This window comes from Rutidosis leptorrhynchoides, chromosome 3, assembly GCF_046630445.1.
Source record: "Rutidosis leptorrhynchoides isolate AG116_Rl617_1_P2 chromosome 3, CSIRO_AGI_Rlap_v1, whole genome shotgun sequence".
Classification (NCBI taxonomy): domain Eukaryota; kingdom Viridiplantae; phylum Streptophyta; class Magnoliopsida; order Asterales; family Asteraceae; genus Rutidosis; species Rutidosis leptorrhynchoides.
This window is the reverse complement of record NC_092335.1, coordinates 661,046,603-661,054,699: the sequence shown is the minus strand read 5'-3', so window position 1 is coordinate 661,054,699 and position 8,097 is coordinate 661,046,603.

Genomic DNA, 8,097 nt, shown 5'->3' with positions numbered 1-8,097 from the left:
TTAGGACCACGTTTAGACCTGAGTACAACACATCAACCACAACCCGAAGGACCAAACAAACATACGATTCAAACCTCGGAAACCACAATACGAATTTGCGTTATCAACTTCAAAATTACTTGAGAAAAGTCTTTGCCTTTAACCGAATTCTCTTACAACGATAGTTACCACACGAATATTAACGCCACACCTTTCGAAAACTTATATAGCCGCAATTGTCATTTTCTTAATTGTTGGACCGAAGTAGGTGACAAGCAAACCACCAAACTCGAACTCATTCATGAAACAACCGAGAAATTGTTCAAATCCAAAAAGACTCAAAACGACCGTAGTCGCCAAAGGAGCTATGCCGATGTTAGACGAAAACCTCTCGAATTCCAAGTGAATGACCGCGAAATACTAAAAGTCGCACCTTAGAAAGGTGTAATCCGTTTCGGGAAACGTAGAAAGCTAAATCCGCTAGATTTTAATCCTTTAAAAATCTTGGGGCGTTTTAGACCCGTTGCTTGTCGTTTAGATTTTTCGACTCATCTGAGTCTCCGTTCATCCTACATTCCATGTACCTAACTTAAATAAGTGTCTTGCCGAACGAGAACTTGTTATCCTTTTCGATGAGCTTACTATCGATGACAAACTTCCCCTCCTAAGAGAACCGGTTGAAATTATTGAATCGTGAAACAAACTTTAAACCAACGTAAAATTCCGACTGTCAAAGTTCGTTGAAATGCCCAAGAAAGTACCTTCACATATCCGTAGAATTTGCAACACAAGATTTCGAAGAAGAAACAACAACTACTAGTTCCAACTAAATTTCGGGACGAAATTTCTTTTAAGGTGTAGGTAATGTAACATCCCGCGTTTTTTTTCGTTAAATTTATTTTTAACACTGTCTTTTTTTTATTTAAATAATATCTTTCGTTATTTAAATTCATAGTTTCCGTTGACTAACGTTCATAATAATTCCGTTATTTAATTATAACATCACTTGTTTACTCGGGCGTTTTTAAAATATTCGTTCGGTTAATTCCCGCACCCGCTCTTAAACTCGAGGGACTATTGGTGTCAAGTGGGCAAAGAAGTAACTAGTGGTTGACTAGTCAACCACCTCCTCCCCACCATTTATTATTTTCTTTTCATTTTCCTTTTTCTCTCCATTTTTACTCCCAAACTTCAATCATTTTGATCTTCATCACACATTCATCATCTAAATCGGATTTAGCAAGCAAACATCAAAACAAATTACATATTTGGAATCCTCTCTTCATCCTCTTCGATTTGGTACCAATTTCATAGCTTGGGGTAAGGTTTCTAAAAACTCTAGATTTCTCTAAATTCATGTTTTTGACTTGAAATGATGTTAGTTAGTGTCTATGGCTCGTGTATAACATGAATATATGTTTTGTTTGCTCGATTCGTTGTTTTGAGTAACTAGTTTGAACATTTGAAATGGGTGTGCTTAATCCTTGATTTTGGATGAGTTAATGTTATTAAATTGTTAGAGTTTATGTATTAAAAGTGTTACTAGCATCTTTAGCATCAATTTGATGTGTAGGTTGATTTGAAAAACATCATTAACATGATTATTGGTTTTGTGATTCTTGATTAGGGTTTGATGAACTCTAAAAGGAAATTTTGATGCTTTGAATGCCGTGAAATGTTATTAGTTAGTGATTAGTTGTATTGTATATTTTATTACCTTCAAAACGGCATATCATATGTGTGAATTGCATTCCCGAATCTTAAAATGCGTTTTGTAAACTTGAAACGATGGTTTTGAACATTTAATGACCACTTGACGAGATTTCGGCTATTGTAAATGATGTTTTTGCTTGATGAAAAGTGGTTAGTTGTATTCCTTGTCAAAATACCTTTCCAACGATATAAGATACTTGTTTTGGATGTTTACGGTTTAGGATTTATGGGTATTTGAAGTTGGATTCGTGCTTGAGTGTGAAAACTGCCAGACTTGCTGATCAGTTATATGGAGCGGCGCGCCAAAATCCGCGCGGCGCGCCATTTGGGTCTGTCCCAAATTCTTTTGATTTTCACATTTTCACCCCCGCTTACTCGTAACTCCGATTAACATGAAACTTGGCAAACATGTTTATATATGAATTCTAAGCTTACGAAAATTGTCGGATACCCGACCCGACCCAGTTGACTTTGACTTTGACTTTGACCAAGTTTGACTTTTAGTCAAACTTAACCAAACTTTTATGCAATCGTTCTAACATGCTTTTATACGTGATTCTTGCATGAAACTTGACAACGTGATTCACATGTTACATAATCGAGTCGTAACGAGCCATAGGACTAATTGAACACATTTCACCCGACCTTGTGTCATAACCGGTTAATTGATACAACTTACTTGTTTAGGTCAAGGCTAAGAAACTTTCATGCACATGTTTACTTTGTGAAGTACTTTTATACTCGTGCACTCGAGGTGAGATCATAGTCCCACCTTTTCAACAACTTTTTATACTTTTAAATTGTGGGCTGAGAAACATATACTTTGTTACATTTTGTACTACTTACCTTTATACTTTGAACACAAGTACGAGTAAACAAACATTCTACAGCGAGTTTAGAATTAAAATCCTCAATTCGATTATCATTAGTTACACTTGCATTGTGTAAGCGAGAACTTATATTGTGTGGCTATACGGGTTTGACAAACCCTCATTTCGGACGGTTCGCCACCGTCTACGGATGAAATATATTTTCGAGAAACAGTGTATGTTCTAACACTATTGTGATGGGGTTCTATGGAAGGAAACGTTAAGTCTTGATAATTGGGTGCTCGCGAACAAACTTTTGGAATGCAAACGATTTGGATAATCAACATATTGGAAATACTAAATCTTGTGGTTCAAAATATAACGTTTACTAATACACCTATGATTTCACCAACGTTTTTTGTTGATAGTTTTCTATATGTTTCTCAGGTTCATACATAGCTATTTGATACATGCTTCCGCGTACACTCATACTTGCTTGGGGTCAAGCATACATACATGCATACGCTAGTGATAGCACCTTTGGATTCAAACATGTTGTTTACATACTTACGCTATTTATAGCAACTGTGATTTTAAACTAATTATGTCGCAAGTTATTTCATTTATACTTTACTACTTTTGTAAATTTAAACTTGTTGTCGATCCGTTTGGTAAACTAAACTTTGTAAGTCTTGTACGTTTCAAATGAAGGCGACATAATTTTGGTCAAACGTGTCTCATTTAGGTAATACGACCACGTAACGGGACCTAAGTTAACGGCGCCATCAATGACGATTTGGTCGGGTCGCTACACTTGAACCACTACCCGCACCTTGCGTGGTGTCCTGTTTCTTGAGAGATTGTTGCTGGTGACCTCGATCACGGTTTCCATCCCACTTTCTTTTGTTATCTGATACCTTGGCATTGGTATTTGATGCGTTCTTATCCAGGATGATCTGATCCATTAGCTCGTTTGCCATGGTGATAGCTTCATGAATTGTCTTGGGTTTGGATGCTGTAACATTGGCCTTGACGTTCTTTGGCAGACCATCTTTGTACAATTCAATCTTTCGCTCTTCCGTTGGTACCAATTCAGGACATAACAAGGCTAATTCCATGAATCACCTATTATAGTTGGTAAGTTCCGTTCCGAAAACTTTCAGATTTCGTAACTCGGCTTCCATCTTCCTAACCTCGTTCCTTGGGCAGTATTCGTTGATTAGCATATTTTTCAATTCCTCCCACGGAGTATCATATGCTTCATCGCCCCCTACAGCTTTTGCATAGTTTTTCCACCATGTAAGTGAACCATCCTGTAATGTGCATGAAGCATACTTTATTCGATCCCCTTCCGCACAACCACTGATTTTAAATACGGACTCCAGTTTTTCGAACAATCGGGTTAAACTGACTGGTCCTTCTGTTCCACTGAATGATGAAGGTGTGCAACCTTGAAATACTTTATATGAGCATCCAACACGAGGGTTTGTGTTGTTTGCTGTTGCTCTTGCCGCTTCGACCCAAAGCATTTGGTCGTTTACGCGTTGGTTGATAAGCTCCTCAATTTCTTGTTTCGTCATTCGATTTAATCGAGCCATGTTTCTTCAATAAACATATAAGATAATTAATCACATAGAATATTATAGATGTAGCAAGTAATTAATGGTACATCGTGGCATATTAATAATATGAACCAATTATTATAAAAGTATTTTCTTCTTATTAGCGTTTTATAATTGTAGCTCGGGTAGTACCTACCCGTTAAAGTTCATACTTAATAGCTAGTACACAAATTAACTACTACAATCATGATAATATTCTATCATGAAAAACTTAATGCATTAATACTTCACGCTTATTATTTTGGTACAATATTCTACAATAATTCAATACCACTATTTTACATAAAACATATGTAAGATGAAATATAGAACACGATTTATTATTATATAAGGTGTGAAGTCGAATATCTGCAAAAACAGATTAGGAACGACTAGGCTTTCTTGGGAATTCAAAGAAATCTGGGAAATCATAGAATTTTCGCTTCCCTACTGTCAGAGTGCGTATTTCAGCGGTAAGTCTAGGTTTTGGTTGGGGTTCATTAGATGACATTTCTGTAGTATTGGTAAGACATGGTTTACTAGGTGTGGTAGTATCGGGAGCACTTGGTACAATCATTGTTTTATTAATTTCTGGATTTGGAAATTCTGGTTTGGTGACTATAGGTTCCTTTCCCTTTTTAAATTCTTTCTCAGTAATCTCTTTTACTTCCTCATCAGGATTGTTTTCAGGTTCTTTCACTTCTGGTTCTTCCAGAAATTGTAAATCTTCCTAAAATGCATCCGACTCCAGGTAATCATCGTCATCAGTTATATAGATGATTAATACACCTTCCCTCGGGCCTTCATCGTTATCAGATAAGTCGATGATTGGTACTTTTGCTAGAGATTCAACTTCAGAGTCGCTGAATGTGATAATGAGATTGGAGCTAGAAGTAGACATCTATCACACATTAACTATCACATTAGTGATATATCACATAATAATTTCATGTTAAAATATTCAATTTTTTTTTACCAAAAATGATAAGTAATGGTTTTCAAAAACAAGTTCAGTCAAAGTCCAGACTCACTAATGCATCCTAACAAATACCGGTCAGACACACTAATACAATTTCTGGTTCAATAAGACCTCTGCTCTGATGCCAACTGAAACGACACGTCCATATTACTATAAACGCAGTACGTTATTCATTGGTCCCATAGCGAGGTATTTGACCTCTATATGATACGTTTTAGAAAAATATTGCATTCGTTTCATAAAAAGCACACTATTATTATTATACATAATGCATGTTTTAAACAAGTAGGCGATTATTTAAGAAATAATCCCCATGATACATCGGTTTCCAAATACTACACACGTGACATAACAGTCAAATATAATACATGACAAAGGTTTTATTGAATGCAACACTTCATTTAAACAAAAGCATGAGACTCCATGCACAGCTTGCTCAGATAATGCAACAGCAGAAGACATTCTTAAAGACCTGAGAATAAACATGCTTAAACAGTCAACACAAAGGTTGGTGAGATATATAGGTTTAAAGCTAGCATCGATAGAAATATAGACAACAAGATTTCATAGTTACAAATATTTCAATAAAGATATTCTATAAGTTGTTGAACGCTTCGGTAACCATACTTAACCATTAATGTGGCATATTCCTTTTATTATGAAATATCCCTACACTGTACCAAGTGTAGTAAAAATGAAGTACTATGCAACCGTTTACGACACTAGAGCGACTAGCCCGGTTGGGGTTGTCAAACCCGATAGATCTATCAATCGGATCTGCGCTTACATGTTCTTACAACATGTAAATATTAGTTACCAAGCTATTAGGGAAGATATGCAAAGTGGTACAACTCAACGTAGAATATATTTTAAGTACTTGTGTCTATGACGTAAAACATAAAATGCATGTATTCTCATCCCAAAATATTTGTAGAGTTTAAAAGTGGGACTATATACTCACGGTAGTAAAAGTATATTAATAATAAGTTTTCAACTTATTAAAAATATGGCCGTCGTCCTTGGATTCACGAACCTATTATAATAATAATGATTCAGATAATAATACGACATGTAAATAAAATAAAACAAGTTCATAGAATTAATTTTTAACATTTTTATGTTAGTAGTCCTTTGTTAGTAGTCCAAAATAGTCCGAAATGTCCGACAGTCCAATAATCGGTATATATATAATCTTAGAATTACCCCACGACGTATTGTATATGTATTGTCTTTGCATTAATCCAGAGATGTATTGTATACGTATTGTCTTAGAATTAACTAAGACGTATTGTGTACGTATTGTCTTAGGATTTATCAAAACGTATTGTATACTTATTGTCATGGAATGTACCAAGATTATTATTATATATATATATATATATATATGCAATCTTGGAATTAACTAAGATTATAATATTTTGTTATACTAATGACAACATGTCCAAATATATATAGGAAAAGTTAGCAAGGATATGGTTAATATAGTTTTTACAATATAAATTTCGTCCATACAACGTTAATTTTAGTAGATTTTGTTTTGCTCGCCAAATATTCATTACAACTCCGTTTAAAGTGAATCAAATTGCTATGGTTTCATAATAAATTGTAGTATTTAGAACTAAACTGAAAAGGTAGTGGTTTATAGTCGGAGTTACAGGTTACAAGTCATATTTGAAAGAGGTAGTCATTTCTGTCGAAAAACGACATCTTGATGACCATTTTGAAAAACATACTTCCACTTTGAGTTTAACCATGATTTTTGGATATAGTTTCATGTTTATAAGAAATATAATTTTCTCAGAAGAACAACTTTTAAATCAAAGTTTATCATAGTTTTTAATTATCCAACCCAAAACAGCACCCGGTTTTACAACGACGGTGTATGTCCGATTTTACGGTGTTCTTCGTATTTACAGGTTTTAAATCATTAAGTTAGCATATCATATAGATATAGAAAATGTGTTTAGTTGATTTTAAAAGTTAAGTTAGAAGGATTAACTTTGTTTGCGAACAAGTTTAGAATTAACTAAACTATGTTCTAGTGATTACAAGTTTAAATCTTCGAATAAAATAGTTATATATATATGAATCGAATGATGTTATGAACATCATTACTACCTCAAGTATAGTAGGTAAACCTACTGGAAATGATGAGAAAATAACTTGAGCTTCAAAGGATCTTTGATGGCTTGGAAGTTCTTGAAGCATAATCATGACACGAAAACAAGTTCAAGTAAGATCACTACTTGATTTAAGATAGTTATGTTTATAGGAATTAAACCAAAACTTGGATATGATTATTACCTTGATTAAGAATGAAAATTTACTGAGATTAGATGGAAGTTCTTGATCTTTGATGAGTTGTTGGATTGGATTAAAAAGATTGGAAGTAATCTTGCAACATCTTGATTCTAGGTTGTTTTTATGATGATTAAAGCTTGTAATTGAAGCTAAATGATGGGGAAAATGCTTGGAGATGATCAAGTATGAAGTTAGGCGTATTTTGAGAGAGAATTGGGAGTGTAATTATGAGAAAATGGAATGAAGAAATGGTGTGCATGCATAAAAATGTTTTTAGTTTATAAAGAAAGAAAAGATTCCTAATTTTATTTTCTTGCTAAATAATTCATGCTAATTGACAAATAGTAAATACCAATAGTAAATACATCTAGAAGCTGGGTATAATACAAGTGTAAATACCGAGCGAATACGAGTAGAATTGTTGATGAAAATGAATGAGAATGGAATTGTAACCATTTTTGTTAACTATGAGTGTTTTTATATATGTCTTGAACTCCTTCAAATGTGTATTAATACATCTTAATACACTATATATATATATATATATATATATATACATACATATTAACTGAGTCGTTAAATCATCGTTAGTTGTTACATCTAAGTGTTGTTTCGAATCCTTTAAGTTAACGTCCTTCTTAAATGTAATTAATCCCATTGTTACTATATCTAATGAGATGTTAAATTGTTATATTATCATGATAACATAGTGTGT